The sequence below is a fragment of the Gobius niger genome, assembly GCF_951799975.1.
Source record: "Gobius niger genome assembly, chromosome: 2".
NCBI classification, from domain to species: domain Eukaryota; kingdom Metazoa; phylum Chordata; class Actinopteri; order Gobiiformes; family Gobiidae; genus Gobius; species Gobius niger.
The window spans coordinates 13518640-13544530 of NC_136853.1; positions in this window are offsets into that span (position 1 = coordinate 13518640).

Consider the following 25891-nt stretch of genomic DNA (forward strand, 5'->3'; position numbering starts at 1 on the left):
CATCACATGCTTTGTGATTATTTGACATAAGAAGCACGAGTAAATTCCAAGTAGCCATTCCAAGTGGTCACACTGTCATGGTCTTGTATGCTTACTGTAGTCTATTGGGAAATCAATGACAATTAAAAGTAAAAGAAAGACTGTTTTTGTTTAAACAATTACATATTGTTGATATAGGGTGGTATATGTAGTGTACAAATGGTGATACAGCCCAGTGTCAATCTGTGGAGACCCAAAATGCCTTTTTGATGAAATGGCTTATTCAAAACTTCCCCAGGCCTTTTCGTCTGGTTCAACAAGCACTCTGCCCCTATGAAACCTGAGTCTAGTTCAGACCTGTTCGAATAGTACGCTAAAGTTCGTTGTGAAGGGGAGCGAGGTCTGTTACTGAAGGGGCTTGGATGCAGCGCCAAACAGGCCAAGAAAAACACTGAATAAACCGTTTTGGATCAATCTGAACACGTGTTCACGTGTTCAGAACATTCTAAAAAGAGACAATACGTTTGTTCAGTGGTGACGTCACAGCTCTACTTCTGGGTCAACAGATGTGCGAAACTACAAAAAACTCTTTGATACCACAATCAATATTTCTGAATCTCAACGGAGAGTTACGGAGCATACTTATTTATCAGGCCCATTAGCCAAAAATGCTGAACCTACTGCTATAAAAGTAATATTTACCTAAATCGGTACATCTGGGTTAGTGGATATAAATGCTAACGGCGCAGCAGCTACGCTAATCCCGGAAGTAGGTACTTTAGTAAATATTGCTTTTTTAGCAGTAGCATTTTTGGCTAATGAGTCTGACAAATAAGTTGGTTTAGTAACTCTCCGCTGAGTTTTAGAAATATTGATGGTTGTTTTTAAGAGTTTTTTATGTTTTTTTCTCGCATATTTGCCGGTCTGCTAGTACCCGTCACACTACACAAACGCATAGTTTAAAATTGAGGTGGAGGGCAACTGAAAACTGCGGTAACTGACAAAAAAATGTGTCATATTTTTTGGTTAATATGTCAGTCATTACTGGAGGAATCCACATGAAATAAAAACTGTCACACAGTTCATTGTCTCCTCTTCAAGCACATGGGAACAAATGTCAAATTATTTTCTCCAAAAGGCATCAGAAAAAGGGGACAATATTTGAAAACATGAACGTGATGTTGTCCAATGGAAAGGACTTTCAGACATAAAAATAATATCATATGTTTCTGAATCCAATCACTCAATTACTGATGATCAAAGACGTTTGTCAATTTTCGTTTTGGAGATTTCTTACAAAAACTGTATTGTGGTTCAACAGCCCATAAATACATAAATAACGGCGAGTGCTAACATGATGCTTCATGCTGTCTGTATCTATCGCCAGACAAAATATCACAAGTTCCATTTAGTCTGGGGACCACCAATTAATTTTCTCGTAGGAGAGGTGTGGTTTACGATTGTCCATAGCCATTTATTGGGCGCTGAATGTCTATTGTGTGCCTGAATGTAGCCATAGCCAATCGTATCAGTTGTATCTGATGACGTATGACGTACCCGGTGTAAACTTTCAAGCTAAACTATTTAGAACACGGTCTAAAGCTTGATCGAAAGATGGAGTCGCTGCTGTCATGTTTGATCTGTAAATAAACTTTTTTTTTTTAATCCGTAAACAAACTACAAGCTTCCATATGTGCGAAGTGTGCCATCGTCTTGCTGTCCCTCCTCGTTCTGTGATTGGTCCTTAAATCCATGCGAAGATTTTGGCCATGGTCCCCAGACTGCTGTGCAGTTCCAAATGAGCGCACACAATGAGCAGCATGTGTATTCCCAGGCTAATGGTAACAGTAAATGGTAACAACGGTTTGTTTCTCAGTCATTACTGGAAGAATCATTGGGCCCGATCTTGTGACTGGCGCAAGGATGTCGCAGATCAAGGCGAGGCTCCGAACCTGCACGCACACCATGCATGCGCCAAGGTTTGCTCCCAATAGCTAGAGGGCGTCACTCTAAAAAACGGAGGTGGACTGAGGCGTGGCCTGTAAGCCCAACGAACCATATAAGGACTAGCTCAATAATAATAATAATAATAATGATAATACTAATCCCCAGGAGCCACCCAGCTTTAATAATAATTCCCTTGAGTTGTGCTCTACAAATAAATTTTCCTTGTCTTGATCAATATTAAAAGGCTAATGACTACAAATTTAGAGCCAACAGCGAGCCAATGAGACACTTGCGTGTGGCTACAAATAGGCAAGGCCCACCAAACCAAAGCGCGGAAGTCAATTCACAGAAAGTGTAAGTTGAACGCCCTTATTCTCCTTAAGTATGCACATAATTATGACGTATTCTTGTTAATATTTCTCACAGAAATATGGAGTATGTATTGGCGCTGCGAAGGCAGAGGCGTGAACGCGTTCACCGGCCGCGAATCACGTTTTTAAACTATACAGAGAACGAAGCAAAAAAAAAATTGAGAATGAGCAGGGCAGCGGTGGCCGACTTGTGCCATCTGCTCTCAGAAGAGCTGGAGACCAGCTCCGTAAATCCCTATGCCCTCCCCGTTGCTGTCAAAATCACCGCAGCGCTGCATTTTTATGCAACTGGGTCGTTCCAGCATGCTTTGGGATCAATGGGTGGCATTGCACAATCTGCCATAAGTTCAGCAATACATGCAGTAACGTCAGCCTTAGTCCGACATGCCCACGAATACATCAAGTTCCCCGTATCTCCTGACCACCAAGAGCGGGTGAAGGGTGAATTCGGGGCTAAGTTTGGGTTCCCTGGGGTCCTCGGTGCGATTGATTGCACGCATGTACAGCTACGTGCGCCGTCAGAGAACGCTCTGATCTACATCAATCGTAAAGGAACTCATTCAATCAACATCCAGGTAATTTGTGATGCAATGTGTAACATAACACATGTATTTGCGAATTACCCCGGATCCACCCATGACTCCTTCATCCTGGCCAACTCAACCATTCCAGAGCTCTTCCAGGGGGATCCCCCTCTGGAAGGGTGGCTACTGGGGGACAACGGTTATGCTCTGAGGACCTGGCTGATGACACCATTCATCACGCCGGGAACTCGGAGTGAGTTGGCCTATAATCGAAAACACTCGCGTACGCGTAGTGTGATCGAGAGAACATTTGGGTTGCTAAAAATGCGCTTCAGGTGTTTGGATAAGTCTGGTGGGACATTGCTATATAGTCCTCAAAAAGTCGCAGCATTCTTTGTGGCGTGTTGTGTTCTGCATAACATGGCCATTCGCCATGGGTGTCTGCCCGACATAAACGAGGAGAGAGTGCAGGACTATGTGCGACATGATGCAGAACTGCATGTGCTGATGCCCATTGACCCAAATGCACCACAGGCAGCACGGGCGAGGAGGGAGGAGTTGGTCCAGGAATTCGGCCGCCGCTAGCCAGGTATGTTCTGTAATATTGAATTGTTCTTGTATTAATCAATTTATCATTTAACAATTATTTTGTTTTGTTTTCAGAGCTTGAGATCCAGGAGAATGTTCTCCATGGACATTTTATTTCTCGCTTGGCTCTCACTTGGCACTTCAGCTTATTGATCTGTATTTATTTTATTTCGTTTATAAGTTATGGACTTTATTTTTCAATAAATTATTTCAAACGAAATAAGCCTGTTTTACTTTGTCCAGATGATGATCTCCTTTTCAGATGCTTCTATAACAAAATGTCGAATGTTTATGGTCAAATTTGTTACACATGGCCTATACAAGTATGACAAAAATCATGTTGTACATTTGCTATATTATGCATTAACCAGAAGAGACAACTGTTGGAAATATGGTGCACTGTGCGCTCAAGTGTTTGTGATGCTGAGGCGGCACATGCGGTGTGGGCGTGTGCACGTGCAGAAGTGTATGCGTAAAGGCTTACACCCGTTCATTCATTCATGTTTGGTCCTCTGTTTTTATTTTGTGGATTATTGCTAATAAAAACCTACCAAGCCTCATCATTGGATCGCGTATCCCTGTGGCTAAACGGTTGGAAACCGCAACCGCCTCCCATTAATTGTTACATTTTTCCACTGCACTGTGTCCTTGGATGATTTAAAACAACAAAAACGCTTTTACATAAGCTCATGGCATTAAACACATTTAACCACACACAAATAAAATGTAGGGGCATAGCACGGTATTGAGTTTGGAAACATTTCACTAGGAACCAGAAATGATTTCGTATTTAGGCATAGGCATAGTTTTGCAGTATTTTTTTTTTTTTGCCTCAATAGGCTATAAATTATACCAGACTCAATTCCAATCGGTGGGCTAGGCTACTCATCACCACACGTAGGCAAATCAGTGAAGAATTTCTTTATTAGCCTACAATTTTCGCCCTCCTCGGGTCCGCAGGCGTGGGGTGCCACGGCGGCGCGGCTGGTCACGGGAGGCGCTGGAGGTAGCAGAGGCCAGCGAGCTCCGAGTCCGACTCGCAGGTGGTGACCACGATGGACTGGGGATGGGGGCAGCAGCGGGCAGTGTGGATGGAGTTTCAGGTGGCGGCGGGGAGCTCTGCGAGGCGAGGCGCTCCACTGCTGCGGCTAAACGATTTAAAGGCTCCAGGAGCCGGGCATTGGAGCGCCTGATTGCCCGCAGTTCCCGCTGCAGCATGTCGAAGCCCCTTTTCTGCTGCAGCAGGAACTGGTCCTCCCCACCTGCCGCCACCTGTCGCGGTGTTGGGCGACGCCGCTGCTGCCCATCACTGCTCGTTCGGGTCACTGGCCTCTGCGCGCTTGGTCCAGCCACAGGATCTTCCAGCGGAGCTGAAACAGTTTTGACGTTTTAGAGAATTCGGCTAATTATCAATAGGCCTACTCGCATGAAACTTTGTTCCATACCTTCATGTCCAACCTCCAACCCTCCGAAACCCACCACGCTGTCTGGGCAGAGAGTGGAGGCGGCTATGTCCTCCGCTGGGGTCAGAGGATCCTGGGCTGGACTTGGTCCTCCTCCCGTGGCCCTGAGCTCTTTTCGGGAGGCAGCGACCTTTTGTTTTCCCCGTCTTCGGACATCATTATATCTTTTTCTGCATTGCAGCGGCGTTAGACTTCTGCCCGAAGACGAGGAAACAGCGGTCGCTACCTCCTCCCACGCCTGCTTTACCTACGAATACAAATTATTATTATTATTATTATTATTATTATTATTATTATTATTATTATTATTATTATTATTATTATCATCAGGCCAAATGGTCTCAATTTAAACCCAAGAGGTGGAATTTTCAGTGGCCTTAGAAACTTACATTGGAAGCTATGCGCACTTACCTCAGAGGGCTTTGGGCATTGTTTTGGCAGTCCATATATAGTGCATTTTCTTTTGGTCACCTCTCTGACCAGCACCATTGTCTCAGAGAAACGCGTGTTTCGGCTTTTTCCTGGTAACATCTTGCGTCATTTGAGTCAGAGGACTCCCTTTTTGTAGACACATGCCTTTCTCAGATTGGTTTATTACTTAGCCAATCGAGGCATTGCCACAACCCACGTACGGCCCACACCCAACCCACATTTTGCGCCATGTCTGTGCAGAAGATTTCACACAGCGCGACTCGACAGCCTGCGTTTGGATCCACAAGATCGGGCCCATTGTCTTTGTCAGCACATATGAACTAGTGTCCAATTATTTTCTCATAAAGGTAGAGTTGTATTGGACCCGGCCCTCTACCTGACATTATGGCATCATCACTTTCTAAATCGTGACCTATTGGTATCCGTGTCCTGGGTCATAGTATATCAAAATCATGACTTTGATCGTATTTTGCTTTAAGTAGCCAGCCCCCGTTAGATTTTCAGTTGTTCATTATATCACACTAAAGTTGTAAATTAAGTCATTTTTAGCCTCATCTTAACAACTGGTGAAGTTTCTTTGCAAATGTGAATATATGCTACTGACAGTTCATGCTCTACAGTTCCCAAGAGGAAATGCAAAAGCAGCTTAATTCTTTGTGCACTATTTTTATAAATAAAAGCATGCCATAATTGGCTTCGATATTACTGACTTATCCCCTGCGGTGGAGCGTGCACATTAGAATGATGACACAGAACGAGTGTCTCTGTACCGACAGTGGGTTTTGGCATGTGGGTGTGGCATCACTTTAATTAAAAATAACTTTAGCAAGAATGTACAGAAGTTTGTTTACATTGATGAAGCAAATTGAGTTCCAATAAGTTAGTAATTATTTAATGTTCAATATTTAAATTTATGTTTATGCAGTCCATCTGACCAAATGTGAAATTTGAAGTCGATTTCAATCAATGTGGACGAGACTGCTGTCTTGCCTTTACCCAGTGCAAATGTCAACTCTAAGGTTGGAGAATGATTAGCTTAAAAGGTGCTATAGGAAGATAAAGGAAATACTTTTTTCTTTTATTTTAGGCTCTGCTGTAATCATGGGTTGACCAGTGCATTACGGCAACGTCTTGTTTTATTCTTTTGAAGTTATGTATTTATTAGCGCCGTCCTGTGCAGCCCTCTGTTTAGGCGTGAGGGTTTCTGTCAGATCACCTTGGACTGGATGGTTTACAAATGGACAAACAGACTTCTTCATCATGAAACTGTATAATATACAGTTTCAATATATATATAAACTTAATTAAATCTGCGGAAAAAAGAAAAAGAGAAACATAATGGAAACAAATACATTTTGAAATTGAGAGAATCCTGCCTCTGTTCAATATTACCTGTGTGACTTTTGGTGATGGAAGACACAGCTTAGGTTGAGAAAATCAATCCATACCACCGCCCCCGGTTACACACAGTCAGTTTGCCGGAAGCATATTGCAGATGTTGCCCACACCTCAGAAGCAACAGTGAATTGCAGGGCAAGTACAGGTACACACACACCACAGCATGCAGCCCAAAACACGGGGCTCAGCCACAAGCATAGGTGCTGATTTATGATTTTCTCAGTGTGTCCCCAGCCAAACAACCACACCAAAAACCCCCAAAGAAATAAAGGAAATAGACGCGCATTTAGGCTCCATCTCATAGCCTACAGCGGGTTGAAAAACTATCTGTACCCCTTTAACTTTTCAACATTTTGCCATGCTGTGGACCACAAACATAATTATATTTAGTTGAAATTTTACGTGAAAGACAAACACTAAGTGACTCACAATCGTGAAGTGACATGAAATGTAAACATGATTTTTTAAACGTTTTTTATGAACAAAAAAGTGGGGTGTGCATAAGTATAGGCCCCCCTTTCCTTTTAGTGCAACCAATTGCCTGCAGAAGTTGCCTGATGATTTCTGAATGGTCACATGTTCACCTAATGACTAAATAGTGTCGACCTGGGTGTAATCTAATGTCAGTTCAAATACAGCTGCTCTGTGATGGTCTCCGAGGTCTGTTAGAGACTATTGTGGAGCAGAAGCATCATGAAGTCCAAAAACACACCAGACAGGTTAAAAAAAGATTTACAAAGCTTTGAACATCTCTCAAAGTACAGTTAAATACATCATCCAGGAATGGAAAGAGCATTGCACTGCAAACCTACCAAGACCCGGCCGTCCCCCTAAACTTACTGACCGAACAAGGATAGCACTGACCAGAGCTGTTACCAAGAAGCCTATGATGACCCTGGATGAACTGCAGAGAGCTGCAGCTCAGGTGGGGGAAACTGTACACAGAACAACTACAGTGGGGAAAAAAAGTATTTGATCAGTTCCCCATAGACTTTCTATTGCATTTTGCTTTTACTTTTTTTCCCCACTGTATTAGTCACACACAGCACAAATCTGGCCTTTATGGAAGAGTGGCTAGAAGAAGCCATTTTTAAAAGAAAATCAAAAGAAGCTCTGTTTGCTGTTTGCCAGATGCCACATGGAGGATACACGTGGAAGAAGGTGCTTTGGTCAGATGAGACCAAAATTCAACTTTCTGGCCTAAATGCAAAATGCTATGTTTGGCGTAAAAGTAACAATGCACATTCCCCTGAAAACACCATCCCCACTATCAAACATGGTGGTAGCATCATGCTCCAGGGATGGTTTTCAGCAGGGACAGGGAAGATGGATGGGGCCAAATACAGGGCAATCTTTGATGAAAACAAGTTGGAGTCTGCAAAAAACTTGAAACTGGGGAAACTGTGGAAAGATCTGAAAACTGTGATTCACATGCGCTCTCCATCTAATCTAACTGAGCTTGAGCTGTTTTGCAAAGAACAATGGTTACAATTCCAGTCTCAAGATGAAGATGTGCAGGACTGGTAGAGACAAACCCCAACAGACTTGCAGGTGTAATTGTAGCAAAAGGCAGTTCCACAAAGTATTAACTCAGGGGGTATAGATACTATTGCACACCTCACTTTTCATTCATTTTTTTTTCTTTTATTGCAAAAGTTTAAAAGCATGTATAAATTTCATTTCACTTCCCGATTGTGTGTCACTTAGTGTGTGTCATTCACATAAAATTTTAATTATTTATATTTATGTTGTGGACCAGAGTGTGGCAAAATGTCAAAAAGTTAAAGGGGTAGAGATACTTTTTCAACCCACTGTTTAAGTCAGACACTTTTCCCAGTTTTTCTTGCATTGAGGGGGAAACATCCAACTCAGCTGTCCAACTGCTGCTGAGTGTTCATTTGAACATTACATTTGTTTCACTTTTTCTCCGCTTGATGTCGGTCTTTGTTTCCAAATTGTTCTAGTTTCTTAAAGTCCAGTTGTTGCAAAATTGGATAAAAACCTGATTTAATTTGGCGTAAATTGAGCTTGGAAATCAGCAAGATGGACATCAAACAGAGAAACAAATGTAAAGTTCAGATAAGCAGGCATGCATTTAATTTACAGATATTCCAGCCACAGGGTCAGGCATTTTGATTTGTGAGAGCATTTTGTTTTAGGCTGTGCAGCATAGGAAGTGTGCGTCCCCTGGGTCAGACAGAAGGTTAAAGAGGAGCGAGGAAGGTCATGGAGCTTATCTCCTCTTCTGCCATCCTGTCTGGTGCCTCCGGCTCCTCTACTCACTACTCACTGAAGGGAAGAAAAACCTTCACAGACATTGTCATTACCCAATTATTTAATGCCATTGAAATAGATGGCATAGGTTGGATAGTCACTTTAACACAATTATAACATAAAACCGTGTACTACAGTACAATAAGTAATCTTCTTCCCTTACTAACTGATATCACAACTCCACATACACCGTTTTATCACAGATCTGTGCAATGCTTATATAAAAAAAAAAATATTATCAGTGTTTTTGCTTTCAAGCTGATGCTAAATTAAGTGGAGTTTTGCAGGAAGTGGTTTGTCGTGAATTAGCGACACACGGCCTTAAAGGAATAGGCCACCGTTTTTACATACTAAGATATGTTCTTACCTAACCTTAGTCGAGTTAATATATACCCGTCTGGTCTTTGTCCGTGCGCTCTGTCACGCAAACGGAGCACATACGCAGCCTCTCCCACATGTCATATAGCTCCAAAAAAGCTCACGATAGAAGCAACCAAGCTCTTCCACGTGTTCCCTATTTAAATAAAGTTACGTGAAGTGTTTTCATGCGAAGTATATTTACACAGAAATGTAACATTTCGATTTGATAAGCAGATAAAAAGGGGTACTATATTGTGAGGTGTAATGATACAGGAGCACAACGTCCGCGCAGTAACTCCTAAAGACTTCCCCCGCTCACTTCCGTCAATAGAAGCTGCGTGACTTGTAGAGAGCCTTTTACAACAAGCAGAAAATATACATTGCTCACAAAAACTTAGGGCACACTCAAAAAACACATCCTAGATGTCAATCAATTAGATTTTTCGGATGAAAATCTTTATTCATAGTGTAGGGCAATGTGTTGAGAACAAAATAACATAAGAATGATAAATGGAAATCAAGTTCTCAGCCCCTGGAGGTCTGGATCCAAAATTATAGTCAAAATCAAAGTGACAAATCAGGTCACTTGTTGATCCAAATTCTGTAGAAATTCCTCAGAATGAGTCTGTATCATCCCCAGTAGTGTGCGTGGCCACCTGAGGGATCTCCTCCCAGACCTGGATTAGAGCATCAGTCAGCTCCTGGACAGTCTGTGGTGCGACGTGGCGTTGAAGGATGGACCGAGACTTGATGTCCCAGATGTGCTCTATTGGATTTAAGTCTGGGGAACGGGCAGGCCAGTCCATAACATCAATACCTTCATCATGCAGGAACTGCTGACACACTCTTGCCACATGTGGCCTGGCATTATCAGGCATCAGAAGGAACCCAGGGCCCACAGCACCAGCATATGGTCTTACAATAGGTCTGAGGATCTCATCCTGGTACCCAATGCCAGTCAGGGAACCTCTGGCTCGCACATGGAGGGCTGTGCGGCCCTCCAATGAAATGCCTCCCCAGACCATCACTGACCCACCACCAAACCGGTCATGCTGGATGATGTTGCAGCAGCAGAACGTTCTCCAGGGCGTCTCCAGACTCTGTCACGTCTGTCACATGTGCTCAGGGTGAACCTGCTCTCATTCGTGAAGAGCACAGGGCACCATTGGCCAATCTGCCAATCGCTGTGTTCTCGGGCAAATGCCAATCGGGCTGCACGGTGTTGGGCAGTAAGCACCGGCCCAACTTGTGGACGTCGGGCCCTCATACCACAGAAAGAAAGTGCAACGATGGTTATTGAGGCGCTGAAGTCAAACTGTGGACAGCTCAAAGTGGCGGGAAGGAGACTTCAGGAGAAGGAGCAGGTTCACAGGAAAAACGTTCACAAGGTCTGAGGAGGACAGAACTCTCTCACAAGGTCTGAGGGGGAAAGATCTCTATCACAAGGTCTGAGGAGGAAAGATCTCTCTGACAAGGTCTGAGGAGGACAGAACTCTCTCACAAGGTCTGAGGAGGAAAGATCTCTCTGACAAGGTCTGAGGAGGACAGAACTCTCTCACAAGGTCTGAGGAGGAAAGATCTCTCTGACAAGGTCTGAGGAGGACAGAACTCTCTCACAATGTCTGAGGAGGAAGGATTTCTCTCACAAGGTCTGAGGAGAACAGATCCCGCCCTTGAGGTCTGAGGAGGACAGATCTCTCTCACACGGTCTAAGGAGAACATACTGTATCTCTCTCGAGGTCTGAGGAGGACAGATGTCTTCCACGAGGAAGACAGATCTCGCTCAATTGGTCTGAGGAGGACAGATCTCTCTCTCTCTCTCTCTCTCTCTCTCTCTCTCTCTCTAGGTGCTGAAATCAAACTGTGGACAGCTCAAAGGTGCAAATCTTCGGAAGGAGACTTCAAGAGTAGGAGAAGGCTCAGAGGAAAAAGGCTCACTGGGTCTGAGGAGGACAGATCCCTCTCACGAGGTCTGCAGAGCAGGCACATGCACAGATAGAGCCCCTTTGCCCTGTGCCCTTTAAGTGCCCTTCTCAAGACCTGTTTTTTTTCCTTCCTCCCCAATATTAAGTATTATTTCTTTTATTATTCTTAGATATTTGCCCTATTAAGCCAACATGTGCTGAAAATACAGTTTTAATGTTCAGCAACTTCAAATCGCGCTTCCTTCCTCCTCTGCCTCTCGAGCCGTGCCAGCACTGAAGCTCCTGACCAATAAAGGGCAGCTGTGCTGTCCCCGTGTTTCCCCCATTGAGAAGATGGTGCAGCCCATCTCTGTGAGACGCGGGAGTAAAGTAAACTGAGTAAATTCGAGAACTTTATGAACGAGCCAGCGCGACATGACGGGATTATTAAGGGGAAAGGAAACGAGATGGCCGTCGGGGCGAGGATGTCAGCGCCCGCGCCGGATGAAGTCAGCGGTAAGAAGTCAGTCACTCTAGCGGTTCTGTTTTGTCGCGCTATAAAATGTTCTGAAAATGAGCTGTATTATTCAGACTAAGTCAGGACTGAGCGTAGAGGGGGGGGGGGTGCCTGGGTTCTGGACACTGTGCATCTGTGGTAGGAGCACAGGAACATGAACAGCCCAAGATTATTGTTATTTAACATATTTTTGACATGGACAAAGCAATGATATTGACAAACCAGATGTTTTAAGTGTAGGCTATAGTATCTTTGCACAATTTATTTGTATTTGTGCTAATCTTAAGTGCAGAGCCTTGTGATAGTCCTACATCATCCTCTAGGTCTGTCTAGTTTATTACTAGGTCCACATAATTGGACTTTTTGGTTGCTGTCTTAATCAATAGTCTGTTAGTGTCAGTAGTGACAGAAAAAAAAAAAAAAACTTCTTTTTTTTGCGGGGTGGGGGGGTTACCCTTTTGTCTTGGTTGAGCACCTGCCCCTCAAAATGTCTGTGCACGCCACTGCTGAGGAGGACAGATCCCTCTCATGAGGTCAGGAGGACAGATCTCTCACACGAGGTCTGAGGATGACAAAAGTGAAACGGAAACATTGATTGAAAAGAGGTGGAAAAGCTTTATAACAAGAAGCCGCTGTGGTTTGAAATACCTTTCCCGAGCCCAGGCATTCAGATCAGAGGAATTATACGCTTCAATAAACATGGATGTGGATGTACTTACAAGTAAGTAAGTAAGGGGGTCATTTATCAAGGCAGGTGCTAAATGGCAGGTGAACGCTGAAAAATAAAATATGCTATTTATTTTTACTTACTTTTAATTTTCCATTTGATGATGCCTGTATTACATTGTAAATATGTAAATGAGACAGCCTTGTCTCATTTACATATTATGTAAATGAGACAATGCTGTGTGAGTAAAAAATGCATAAATGAGGGATCCTAAAGGGGCCGACCAGCTCTCTCACCATGATTCTGGCCCAAAACATGACTCTGCCACCTCCTTACTGACGTCACAGCCTTGTTGGGACATTGTGGCCATTCACTCAGTAGTGAACATGAGTGTTTGAAAATGAGTCCTCATGTATTTCTGAGCCACTGCAGCCGTTTCTGTTCATCAGCATTCAATTAACCGTTTAGGGGAGGCCGGATAGAAGGTTTATGCACAACTGCAGCCAGCAGCTTCAAATACCTGTTTGCTGCTTTGTAGCAGCTGTTCTATTAACCTGATGCATTTGTCTGACAGAAACCGTCCTTATTGTGCCCTTTTCTGCATAAACCCATGTGTGCTCTGAATCAGTCACAAATCTCTTAACAGTATGATGATAACGCTTAATCTTTCATGAAATTTCAAAGGTTTTCATACCGAGTCCCAGGCATTCAACTATTTCAGGCTTTTCATCAGTAGAGAGATCCTTTTTCTTTCCCATATTGCTTAAAAATGGTGATCTACTTAATAATGAGGAATGTCCTTTTTCAGTAGTTTTTCCCTTAACTGGGCTCACCTGAAAACTAATCATCCCAGGCGTCTGAGATTGAAGTCAGTGATTCAAAGAGCCCTGAGACACAATACCATCCATGAGTTTCATTGGAAAACTTTTTTTTTTTAACCTTTTTGACACTGCAATACAATTTGCATAATAATTTGGAACGCAGTGTATTTGAACAGTGTATTTGCCTCTTTTGGACATTATGTTTGCCCGGACATTGCATTACATTGTTTTGTTTTTTGTTTCATTGACTTGCTGTTTGGTGCAGCCCTGTGAGTCACACAGGATTGATAAATACAAACAAATATAAGTCTAATATAAGCCTGTTTTCGCACACAGTTCGCCGACACGTGCGCACATACATGCACACTTCATGGTTAAATACAGTGAGACTGATATACACGACGCAAGCAGAAATGCACTTTAATTGACTCATGAAGAAAGTGTAGTAGCAGTAATCCAAACGTCCTCATGCAGTGCATATTCATTCTTTCTTTGCGCAAAAAAAGAGGCGTCAAAGCGAGAGTGGCTGTTTAGACCGGCATAAAGTGCTGCAGTTGGATTCACAATGATCTGAAAGTGCCGCTCTCGGGTCGACTGCCCCTTTAGGTCGACCTAACTAAAGGGGGCTTTCTGGTCATAATAGTGTAGTTTTTCTTCTTCTTTCAACTGAGGGTAGGACTGAAACGACTAATCGATTAATCGATGACTAATCGAATATTGAAATAGTCGACAACTATTTGAGTAATCGATTAATCGTTTTCTGATTCACACAGACTAAAATGGAGCAAAAATGACATAAAAATTTAGTATTTTTGATGAAATCCTACTTTGTTCATATAGTTAGGGTCTGTGTACATTTTGTTCATTGTAAATTTCATGAATAGAGCCTCCAACAAACATTTCCCTTTAGTTTACTCCATTAACACATCTTCGAGCAGCGCCACTTAAACTATATGTGATTTTTTTTTTAGATAGAAAATACAATTTTCCTACACCATTCACAGCCAAGCGATTACTCGATTAATCGTAAAAATAATCGATAGATTAATCGATTACAAAATCATCGTTAGTTGCAGCCCTAGCTGAGGGCTTTACGTTTGTTCATTTTCTTCACAGCAAAGGTACATTCTGGCAAGGGCCTAAACTAATTTCTTGATATTATAAAACAGGGTTGTATGAAGGCCTAAACTACAAGTAGAAGTGACAACATACTGCACACACTTGATGAGTGTATGCAAGATGGATACAAACATGGAATGAGTCTTACTGTCAAATCCATGTTTTGTCTGTAAAGAAGCATCCTTGAGCTGTTCCTTTCCATTAATGCCCATTAATTCCCATTAATTCCCTTGTAAAAATGCCAACGTATTTTGCAACCCTATACACAAACTAATATGGCACTCCATCTTAAGCCAGGATGAGAGGGTTATGAGGTATACAGGAAGCCTTACATGTTGCATCATACATTTTGTTGTTATTTAAATGACAAAGTCAACTTTTATTCATGAAGTCAGACAGTAAGTTTTTAATCATATCCATGTACTAGTTATAAAACACAAGACACGTTTTATATATTTATTTAGAGTTTAATAAAGCTACTTCCGCTTCACACTATGCAACGATATTATGGCGGTCTCTGTGTTTAATTTCGACCAGCCCAACTCTTTGGGCGCTCAGGTGTTTTTCAGCTTGCAAGACAAACTTGCGCACGCTGTACGTCTTTGTGTGTCATCTGCACAGCCACCTATGTCGTTTAGTACATTTAGTAGGACTTTTTTTTCGCACTTGCAGACTTGGTATATGTGTCGTGCGCCGCACGTGCACCATTAGTGCGGCTAAACGCACGTTCAGATATCTCGTACGTCCTCCATACATGTCGAGTAAATCGATCGTGGTTTGCCCGTTCGGTGAGAGTGCATCAACCTAATTGGGTTGAGGTTCATTGTGGTGGTTTTGCACTCATACCAAACAACAAAATACTTCAGTTTTATCAGCAATTAACAGATGATTGTTCATCCACACGCCACATTAGCACTAAAGCAGCTGGGACTGGTTTCTGCATGGAATAAGTGGTACAAAATGAAACTTGAGAATGGATGGTTGCAAGACATAATAAGTCTTCAAGGCAACACTTGTCTTTTCATCAGAGGGGGTGACTTATTTTTATTGAGGCAATTTGAACACAAGTGAAATTGTGTCATGTTGAACCTGTAGTGAGTGCCTTTGTGCTGGTGCTGAAGTGATGAGCGTTTGGAGTCCCACATTAATTCCGAGTCTCACAGCAAGTGTTAATCCAGCTGGAGTCTCATCTCTGATCTGGCTGACAGCGCATGCTGTGGCTCCATAATTAAAAATAGATCTGTAATATAAACAATCATTGACACAAATGATAGCGCGTAATCGACAGTGAAACCCCGGCTGATCTATAAATGAAGTAGTTTTGGAATCCTCACAAAGAGACTCTTTCCAGCCTTTTCAGATAAAATGAACGGAACCACAAATCTGCATGCACTTTCACTATAAAATACTATATTAGGGCTAATTTACTAATATAATACCCAACCCTAATATTCTGTATTGGCGGAACTTAACATTAAATGGTAAACTAAAGGAGGACGTATCGAGCTTTCTTAAGTCCTGTGTCCTGTGTCATCACAATTGTCCACGGCAACAGTTCATTTTGAAGGACGCATTATTGGTCCTGTTTAACCAATGAGGATATGCATGGGTCGGTCGGCTGGCACATAAGTGGCCCCATAAGTGAATCCTTCAAACACATGCTACAAAATTTGTTGATAGTGTGACTTCATTGAGCCCCTGTGCTGCTGTGGCTGTGCAGTGTGAACATGAGCACAGGGGATGAAGGGTTCCCTTGACTGAAGAGGAGCTGGAGCACAACCTGTTTGGTGCAAAAACAGTGATTTTCTATTAAAGAACCACTGGTCAGAACTGGGAACACATCAAACGTGTTCTTCTACCATCAGAGTCAATGTTTGACCATAGTTAAAAATTACAGTTTTAGTCACTCTCTGTCCCTGCCTTTCGATTTGGTGTGTACAATATATCCCATTGGACATTTCAAACCTCTCAGCACTGTAAACGGCAGACAGTCGAGATGGAGCAGCAAAGCGGCTGATGCTGTGCACGCCTGTCTGTCAGCGGCTCAGGAGATTATGTATGGGTTGGATTATGTAAGTCAGGAAATTCACATTAACACCTGACCCTTTGTGGTGCTGCTGCTGAGGCGGCAGGTGAGAGCTTCATACACTCACAATACACAGGCACTGAGGAAAACATGATCACAGCAACAAGAGGGAGAACACCCCATCAAATTCGGTTAGGGAAATGTCATTGGAATATATGTGAAAAATGCATGTTTAATTTGAAGGGAACAGTGCATCTGAACCATGCATACAACGATGCGGGTAATTTTTTTTTGCGGCGTAGCATTTAGATCTCAGCCCGACCAGAAATTGGGGCTGAGATATCATATAGAGGAGTTTTTCCATAGTTCAGCCCTTTTTCCTACTTCTAGACCACTCCCAGACCTCGGTGCATTGAGGGGGGTGCTGCTGGGGGAGTACACGTGTTGAGTGTATTGGTCACGTTTCTAAAGCATGGCAAGGCCAAGGTTTTGATATCGGCACTACTCCGAGACAATTGCTTTATGCTCTTCATCTCAGAACAGTCTACTCTCACAGTGGACTAAAAAAGTAGTATGATGGTGTCCATTTAGCGCATGAAAGTGTGGAAAATGCGCCACAACGTTTCTGGAAAAACGAGTGATGAGGAGATAAGAATGCCTTAAGTCCCTCATTTTGCTGTTTTGAGCAAAAATTGGAATCCTCGGGCTATCACTTTGTCCAATGAGACAAGCTTTCCTGTGAACCGGTTTGTCAGGTCCAATCAGGTGAGGAGGAGGGTGCTTGATTGTTTACTTTTAAAAGTTTGTTTTTGCTCTCCATCACTTTAATGAACACACACAAAACACAAACACACACCCATTCATACACCTGTGTACATAAATACTTGAGGCAAGGCGAGGGAACACAATGGGCCCGATCTTGTGTTTCCAAATGCATAATGTTACTTAAATATTATATTACTACCACTTATTAAGAGAGCACTTTCAGATCTTGCCACTCCAGACTTAGTGCATTTAAGTGGGAAGTACATGGGGTGGAGAAACATTCATGTCTAATAAATCTACTTCGCAGAAGTACTTCCAAACATGTTTGTTGTAACGTCCACAGTTCAGCTCGCGTCCATCCAACACGACCCGGTGTCTACACAGTATGTAAATACACACAGACAAAGTCACGCCCCGACCGCACGCTCCGACATCTCCCTAAATAAGCCAGTTTGAACCTAAAAGTTTACACTTTTAAATATACCAATACTGCAGCTTAAACATGGAGAGGCTTCTTTGTGGTTTCAACTGAACGATTCTGCAAAAAAGCGAAAATCACCAATTAAAAATAAATAAACTTGTTATGCGTTTTTCTCGAAGCTTGGCCTGCTGACTTGTGTCCCTCGTTCTCGCGACGTGTCACATATGACACATGGCATGTGTGTAGAACCATTGTTTCTTTTCTCTGTGTGGTTGTGTTCTGAACAAGTCTGATTTGTGCATCTATCGTGGCAGCTCCTCATCGAGGAGGAAAGAAAAGGAAAGCTGAACTTCCCCCCAAGATTTTTCCAAAAAAATTGCTTATTAAAATGAAGTTGAATTTACAAATATAGTTATCAAATGACATGATAAATCCACTTATGTGTGCTATTTCTTTTTGAGAACGTCAGTTGTTTATCATGTGTTTCAGTGTGGTCTTCCCTGTAATATCCCTGTCCCCTCAGAGCTGCCTGAAGCTCTATGGGAAACCCATTGAAGCCCTGCTTTTAGAGAGCAGCTTTTGATTGGCTTACTGTGAAGCTCTGCTTCAAAGCAGGGAACAATGTTTTGTTTGTTTGTTTGTTTGTTTGTTTGTTAACTTTATTGTCCCCGTAGGGAAATTCGTCCTCTGCATTTAACCCATCCTTCGATGCCGCTGGGGCAACCCGTAAGGAGCAGTGGTCGACGGCAGTGCCGCGCCCGGGGACCCGTCTCCATGATGTGGAGCCAGGCTGATGGTCAGAATCACCTGGCTGGAGGATTCACCTATTGCACATGTTTTTAGTGGTAGGGGAAACCGGAGTACCCGGAGGAAACCTACGCAGACACGGGGAGAACATGCAAACTCCACACAGAAAGGCCCCGTCCTTGGTGGGAGGCGAACCCGGGACCTTCTAGCTGTGAAGCGGAGGCGCTAACCGCTGCGCTACCGTGATTGCCTCCACTTTCAGCTCTTCCTGACTGCCCCTGCTCTGCGTGTCTATGCAGCATGTTTTAGCATTAGCTGCTGTCACAGTGAAGCTAAAAGAGGAAACTGAAGCTGTTGAGACCAACAGGAACGGAGTTTAAAGCAGTCATGGACAACATGTTTTAAGGAACCTTTCAAAATAGTGGTATAAACCAGGACCTGGTTTAGTTCTGGTTTAGTCCCAGGTTTTCTTCTTTAGTCCAAGTTTTGTAATGTTCCAGATTAAAAACCTTGCTAGCGTAGTAGCTATTGTTTGAATTTGACAGTTGCTGATACATTTTCCCCTAAATATTAGGCCTAACTCAGTTGTTGAATTTTAACATTTTGATTTGATCTATATGAGTTAAAAGTCTAAATGTATTGTGTCTGCCCACAAAAAATAACATTTACCCTGCATTTTTACAAAAAAAAGGTATATGAAAGTCCATGATTAAAAGAAAATAGTATGAGCCTCCTCTGTTTGAATGGCCAATAGCTGCCACCGATATGTAACGACTGCTGCTTTAATACACACAAAGTAAAACATGAATTTAAATAACTTAAATTTTCCATCTTGTTTTTTTTTTTATCGTATGTTTAGAGCTCGCAGCACAAACAGATTACATATCACTATCCAACGTAATAACCGGATACTGCTGTGACTGAGACACGCATGACCATAGCGCATAATAAGAAGAAGGCAGCAGCTGTCTAGGATAGGTTTTCTGAATCTCATTTCCTCACTCCATAAATTTCCCCTCGGTGCGCAGGTTTTAAGAGACACCCCAGTAAAAGTCTATGATTCATGAGAGAGGTCAAGTAAATCCCACACAGGCAGGCAACGGCAGGCAGGTAGAGACTGTAAAACCACAGCCGCAGGACTAACAGCTGCATATTCACCGCCGTACTTCTACAGTATTTACGGCGAGAAACTAATACTCTTTTGTCCCCGCATTTATACAGTAGCGTAAAAGCACTGGAGGTTGTTGTCGGCTATAAAAGAGTGAAACTGTGTTGTACTTGAATTACGTAAATGTAGGCAAAGACACACTCTTTGAATAACACATTTTGCAAGACTTAAAAAAAAAAAAGTGAATTACCTTTATTTATTGATTTATTCATGTACATTCATTCATGTATTTAATGTATTCTTTATTAATAACTGAAAATGAATCTAAACTTGAAAACCTAGTCTGATTGTGAGCACTTCCATCTATTTATGCATCAACCAACTTCTACCAACATTAAAACTAATACTCCTATAAAACCTGAATAGTGTGTCTCAAATAATGTCCCAAATCCCCATTCCATGCTCCTTTATGTCAATCTATTCATCCATCATTAATGTGGTCAAAGGATCTTAACTTAAAGCAGTACTAAGTAACTCATGCCCCTAGAGGCCATTGCAGTTGTCGTAGCATGTTGCGTTGTTTTACTCATTAATTGTCCGTGAGAGTAAATACTACGCTGACAGAAAAGATAAAGGGAGAGAGGGATATTGTACATCCAATTACACAATGGAGATCTTTTTTTTTCACTCAAACTTGGCTGTAAATACTGTTTAAGTGGTGCTAGCCCGCAGTTAGCTTTGCCCATTAGCCTGCTAGCTTCTTCTTCGTGATTCCATTAGCGTGTATTGCGCCTCCGACCCAGTGCAGGCAAAGTTGCAATTGTGGTTTTCTGGCCCTTGTATTACCCCCAGATGTGCTACGGAAAGGATTTATTAAGGTAAACAAGTTACTAAGTTCTGCTTTAACCTCCGGACTCCATCTGCTCGGACTTTCTCTTCAGTCCACGCTTTATGTTTATATCAGTGATGCGCGGGTTATTCCGAAATGATCCGAGCGTGGGTGACCGCAGGCACGAGTCATCCAAGAATATTTTTAATGATGTTCGGGTCGCGGCCGGTCGGGTCGTTTGAAATAAAGATGCCAATTAAACCTTTGTAATTTATATATAGTGCCAGTCGTACTAAAAAATGCAGGTCAGGAAGCGGGTCGGGTGCAAGATACATATAATGTTTTGCGGTCCGAGTTGCGGGCGGGTTAGTTGAAAACGTAGGTTGGGTGCGGGTTGTTTATACATTGACCCACACAGCACTGGTATATTAATACTCATCATATTTTTGGCCTTAGAGTTTGTATTTAAAAATACCATACCATTGGTTCAGAAACACAGGACTGGATTGCAGTTGGGGGTTTTTGTCATTCATTCATCACATGCAACGTATTCTTCTGAGTTCACAGCTGTGGTGCCCTCCTTCAAGGGGATGTTATTTTATGTGTTTTTTAAAGTCCATACATTTTCAACTGAGGATGTATTTTAGACTCCGCTCATCGATTTGGATGGGTGCGTAGGATAGAGGCTAAAGCCGAGCAGTTACATAAAGGACGTTCCGCAAAACAACGTATTTTACCTCGGTCGTGGCCATCGCATTCTCCAAAGAAGCTATTTTTTTTCCCGCCTATTGTGAACGTCGTTTGTATTCTACACGCACATGTGGTCTGTCATGAGCGTGCGGCCAAATACAAAGGACCCCCATCTGCACTACATGTTTTGTTTGCTGCAATCACTCACTTTCTTGTCCATCTCTCAAGTCTATTCATTGTCACCATCTTCTTTCCACGCTTCACAAGGGTCCAAAATCAACAAAAAGAAAAAAGCTCATTGTGGCTGTGGCTTTGTGTGAAATACTGGATAGAATACTGGATGGGTGGACTTTTAACATGTCTTTTGATTCTTGCAGGTGACAAGGAGAGCTTAAAGGAATAGGCCACCGTTTTTACATACCGAGACATGTTCTTACCGTAGCTTTGACGAGTTCTTTAGGACCTGTCTGATCTTCCCCCGTGCCTTCTATCACGTAAACACAGCGCAGACGGCGTTAGCATTTAGCCTCTCCCCCTCTCCTCTATAGCTCCAAAGCAGGTCAAGATAGAAGCTACCAAGCTCTTCCACGTTTTCCCTATTTAAATATGGTCACGTGAAGTGTTACACTACAAAGTATAAATACACAAAATTAAACAATGTGGTTTTTCTAAGCAGATAAAAGGGGGAACTATAATGTAAGGCGTAGTAATACCAGGAGTAGTTTGGCATCCGCACAGTAAAGTGAAGATTACTGCGCAGTAAAGTGAAAATTACTGCGCGGATTTATTCACGTAACCATATTTAAATAGGGAAAACGTGGAAGAGCTTGGTAGCTTCTATCTTGACCTGTTTTGGAGCTATAGTGGAGAGGGGGAGAGGCTAAATGCTAACGCCGTCTGCGCTGTGTTTACGTGACTGAAGGCACGGGTGAAGATCAGACAGGTCCTAAAGAACTCGTCAAAGCTAAGGTAAGAACATATCTCAGTATGTAAAAACGGTGGCCTGTTCCTTTAAGTGTCCAAGTGTGGCGGCACAATAATGTTTTGTGGTAGAAGTTATGCATTTATGTCAAATTTTATTCAAAACATGAAGGGTATGAGCTAATCCAAATGACTTGCAGGTGACGCCTTGCTCTGTTTCACTTCTGTTTCCTTATCTCTCCTTTTCCCTAGTATTGAAGGAGGGTTTATGGATGGGGAACGCACTGTCGAGCTGCTGTTTTACTGCTATTCATTTGGATAGTGTTTTACAGTTTGATATTTGTGTCAATGTTGATTTCCAAACTGTTCTTCTGTTTAATGAAATCAGAAATATCAGCGCAGCCCTGTAAGGCATCTGTTGTGGTATTCGCCTATACAAAACAATTTGTCAAAGCAAAATTGGAAAAGACTTAAAACATGTCAAACTAATAAGAAGAAGAACACTGCCTATATTATTCCATAAATTAATGCGATGCAAAAATTATGCCTGATCATGTGCTTTTCTGGTAAGTCAATAGGTGCAGCTGGTCTTAAATATTTAATCACAAACTAAGCCTCGGACTTGCTTTTGCTTCTACACATTGCTCTATGAACCACTCTGGCCACCTCTCATCTACTCTCCTATGCGTTCCCACATGAATAATAACAACCCGGTGTGCAGATTTTAAAAGTTTAATCACTGCACTTGTTCCTTCCGATCGCGCCTCTGTCCATATGTGCACTTTCATATTCCGTATATGCTCGACTTTTATATTCCCTTCATGCCGCCTCTTAATATTCTTTCATCGTCCTGTTTTCACAAGCGTTAAAGTGTTAAACAACGGCAGCGAGGGTGTAAAATTTTTATCACGCTGCCCTTCCCGACTTGAGTTTTTCCTCCTCTGTCACCGTAGTCACTCTCCGAGAACACATTAGCTTAAATGTCTTTCTGAACTTATCGCGCGGTGTAGGATAGTTATCATTCTCACAAAGCCCCCACATCCAGTTATTCTATTCTTCTTTTAAGTGCTACAGAAAAATGCCTCTGTCCATATCGCCGGCTATTCATTCAGTTGACAAGTCTGATCTGATAACTTTACTACATGGCCCTGCTCTGGGGGAAGTAAGTATGTGTTTGGAAATAATGTTTCACATTTTTTCACGTTTTCTGGCAGAATATAAACTTATTTATCACACACAAATAAAGGCAAGTCTAAATCGGGTCGATATGGATGTTTTTCACAACAGATTGTTCAGAAGAAGCGAAAAAAAATCTCCGTTATGTATTTTGCTCCTCTCCATGTCTTTGTATCTTTATTGAGTAGAAAACTATACTGATAATTAAGCATTTGTTAAAACAGTACTAAGTAACTCTTGCCCCTAGAGGCCATAAGCGTAACTGCAGGTGTCATAGCAAATTACAATTTTTTAACTGATTAATTGTCTTGGAGAGTAAATACTACGCTGACAGAAAAGGCGAAGGGAGAGAGGGATATTGTACATCCAATTATACAATGGAAATATTTTTTTTTCACTCAAACTTGGCTGTAAATACTGTTTAAAGTGATGTTAGCCCGCAGTTAGCTTTGCCCGTTAGCATGTTAGCTTCTTCTTCGTGATTCCATTAGTGTGTATTGGTTGCTCCGGTCCGGTGGCAGTCAAGTTGCAAACATAGTTTTCTGGCCAGAGACCCCAGGGGGAGATGAAGGACCATCCAATAATCCCATAAACACTTGTATTACCCCCACAGGGACTACGAAAAGGATTTATTAAGGTAAACACATTACTTAGTACTGCCTATAGAAAGTTTAGATTTTTTTTCCTCTTTGTTTTCGCCGTCAACTGCCTCAAACATAGCCTGGCCGTAGCCATCAGTAAACTCTGGTCAACTATCATTTCCCTTCATGTTACGTCTGGGACTGATCTCAGTGGCCGTGTTCGGTTGCATTTCAACCTACCATTCAGCGAGCGGGGGAGGCGGGGCTTGTAGGTGACGTCAAGCATTTGCGCCGGATTTGCTGGTTGCAGTTTGGCAATGGCGGCGGCTACGGAAGTAAAGGAAGCTCTTCAATCCGTTCTGGCTCAGCTCCCAAATATCCAGAAATTCCAGCATTCCAGCACAAGGCTGCCCCCAAGACTTATGATAGGGTAAAATCAGATGTATGAAATAAGTACGAGGGTAAGACCAGGCTACTTCAAACGTGACCAGAGATGCCGTCTGTATAACTCCAATTTTGAACGAAGGGGGAAGGGCATTCATTTGTTTTTGGAAGGCTGCTCAATTTCCAAGAGTAATAAAGATGCTCCAGAAATAACAAAACAAAAGCTCCGGAGTAAATTGCTCCGGTTAATTCAAACAACGAATGAGATCCCGGCATACGCGAAAGTGGAAGGAGGCTTAAAAGCTGGACGACTCTGCGTTTCAATGAAATACCATGATTAAGTTAAAAGCCCTGCACCTGTTTTTTTATTTGTTTGATTTTTCATTAGAAACAATGAAAGAGGAAACCACTAAAATAAAATGTTAGCTGTGGTCCAATCCAATTCCTAACACTTTATATCATGCCAATTCTTCACAAGGATGAGTTTATAGACACATTTCAGGGTCAACTTGCAGGGTCACTTTTATAATTAGAGGCACTGTGTTTTCCCCACAATTGTTTGAGTTTACAAAACACCAATGGAGGACACAACCTATTTTGTTCCACTACTAGAAAAAAGAAAAAAACGAAATCAGGTAGTGCTTTTAGCTAAGAGAGACTGAGACGTAGTAAAGATTTAGTCTGATTTATAACAAAAAAGTGAATAATATACAATTACATTTCATTTCAACATTGTAAAACCGAATGCTCAGGTTAAATAACAAAAAAAAAAAAACTTGTTTAAGTGAACAATTAAATGTAACATTTTAAGTTTTCAGCTAGGCTACATAGGTTTGGTTTTGGATAAGCTAAATTAATCATTTTAAAATTATATTTTTTAAACTATTGTCACATATTATTTTTGAGTACGCCAAATTTAAAAATATTTTTTGTTTTTATTTATTCTTTTATTGGATAGCCTATATAATCCACAATCCACTCACTCACTTTTTTTTTCCTTTTAAAAAAAACAAAACTAACGGGCAAAGCTAACTGCGGGCTAACGTCCCTTTAAACAGTATTTACAGCCAAGTTTGATTTAAAAAAAATATTTCCATTGTATAATTGGATGCACAGTAACCCTCTCTTCCTTCGCCTTTCCTGTCAGCGTCGTATTTACTCTCCAAGACAATTAATAAGTTAAAAAATCGTAACTTGCTACTACACCTGCAGTTGCGCTTATGGCCTCTAGGGGGAAGAGTTACTTAGTACTGCTTTAAGCTATTCCGCTTTTTTTTTAATCAATACATTACTGATACGTTTGGCGTCGTTAACCAATAGTTAAAAAAAACACACATGACCAACTCTAGACAAGCTACTCAGACCCAAATCATAAACAAAATGAAAAGAAATCTAAAACAGCAGTAATCATATGAAGACGCCCTCTCACACAGCGCCGGTTTAATGCATCGCCGTGTTCCCCAAACCGTCCTGCAGTGAGTCCTATGTCAAGGTTAAGGCTGCGTGCTGCTGTGCTTCACACAGCTACGGGACAATAAAGCGGCGAACACCTCGCTAGCCGACAGCCTGGCCACAAGACCACCTACAGAAGTCGCCAACATCCCGTACAGTGCGAATTCTGACAGTTTAGGCAGTGAAATCGAAACATCTGCCACCTGTCTCACTCTTTTATAACTGAATGAATGAGCCTAAATCGGTACCACCGTCCTCCAAAGTGAGGCAAACATCAAGACATTCCCTTCACTACACAAGCAAAAGGACATTTTTCTGTCCTTCACATTTTCTTTCTGAATCTGTACATCCCTTGCTCTCCATCCGTCTCCCTCCTAATAGTGCTGAACAGTCAGTTTGAGAACCTGGAGTGGTGATCAGCGGAACA